Here is a 1,804-nt window from a genome sequence, read left to right as displayed (position 1 = left end):
CCCCTTTTCCTATTGGCCTCAGTTGCTTTAAGGTATCTGCTTTAGTTTCTCTGCGTTAAAGGCAACAAATGCTAGCTAGTTTTTTAGGTGTCTTACCTATCCTCACCCCTTCCTTTCACAAAATTTTAAAGTTGGCAAATTGGTTCAGCAATTTACTTGATTTTCTTTTTACTGTCAAATGAAGAGTGATGATTTAACTTTTTCATGGTTTTTAAAATTGTATTTCTTTTGCTCAGGCAAGTAATATTTGACCCATAATATTCTTGATTCTTGTTATTATAAAACTATTGGCTCATTTTATCATATTACATTTAAGTCTTGATTTTCCTTTCTCCCATAAGATCCGTGTATAAACACTGGTAAGCTTATGCTGACTAAAGTACTCTTTCATTTGACTCTTTCCATATAATATAAATCACCCACTAAAACATTTTTCTTTGCATTCACACAAACTTTTTAGATAAATATTTTGCAATCCTATGTTTATACACTCACAAAATCTAAGTAATGTTTTCCCTTTGTTTTGAGGATATCACATTTCCCTACAAATGCTGATTTGAAAAATAGAAAATAAGGAACGTTTCTTCTATGTATCATGCCAATAGAATTGGGTTTCTTTTATCTGCGTCTTTCTTGTTACCTCAGGGGAACTGATTAAGTAAACGAATGGTGCTAAGGAGATGTGTCATTAAAAGATAGAAAGGAATCATTGATTTTGGTCTTTTATTAATATTGGTAAGAAAGTATACAAAATCACTGCTTTGTACCATTAATACAAACTAATTTAAAAGGAGAAAAAAGGAGATGTGTAAATTGTAAACAACCATATGAGAAGATATTCCACATTATATGTCCTTAGGGAATTGCAAATTAAAACAACAAGGAGATACCACTACACATATGCTAGATGGTCATTATTAGATAATACCAAATGCTGGCAAGGATATGGAGCACCAGGAGCTCTCATTCATTTCTGGTAGGAATGCAAAAATGGTACAACCACTTTGTGTTGGGGACCAAGCATGAACCCTGGACTGGGAAGTAATGGAGCTTATACAGTTTCTCCATAGTAGGAGCTTGCAGGGTCTCTTCTACTCTCATTCTTCCCAGCACCTGGTGTCTTGACCTTTGTTCCCACATCTCCTTGAAGAGAACAACAAGCTGTATCAGCATACCAGCACCCAATGCAAAACTAGATAAAGTACCAGAACTATTTGGAGACTCCCTGATGTCAGATTAATCAATACTTTAGATAAGGTTTCCTGTGAGCCTTGATGATTTCAGAACTGATGTGTTGTAATTAGCTTCTATAGCTTTAGGAAAATTTGTCCACCAAACCTCATTCCTTTTGCCTTGTGTCAGAGAATTGTTGAAGCTTGATTTTTACTTGAGTCTTTTCCTTGTACTGATCTATAAAATAAATTTTCTCGTTCAGGTAGGTGCTTGCATTTTCTCACCAGGAAATTGGGAGTAGCCTTCCCGGTCCTACTTTTCTGTTTTATGTCTGAATGTCTGTGTGTGTCTCATTTCTCATTCCCCGACACTGACACTCTTAGTCAGGTTCACACAGCATACCCACATAGGTGGGCAACTTTGGAAAACTTTTGGTGGTTTTTTAAAACTAAGCATAATCATACTATAGATCCAGCAATCATGTTTCTTAATATTTGCCCAAAGGAGTTGAAAATTTATGTCCAAGCAATATCCTATACATGAATATTTACAGCAACTTTATTCATGGTTGCCAAAATTGGGACGCAAGCAACATGTCTTTTGGTAGTGATGATTCAATAAACCAGATATA

Source organism: Castor canadensis, chromosome 8, assembly GCF_047511655.1.
Source record: "Castor canadensis chromosome 8, mCasCan1.hap1v2, whole genome shotgun sequence".
NCBI lineage: Eukaryota > Metazoa > Chordata > Mammalia > Rodentia > Castoridae > Castor > Castor canadensis.
This window is presented reverse-complemented; position numbering follows the sequence as displayed.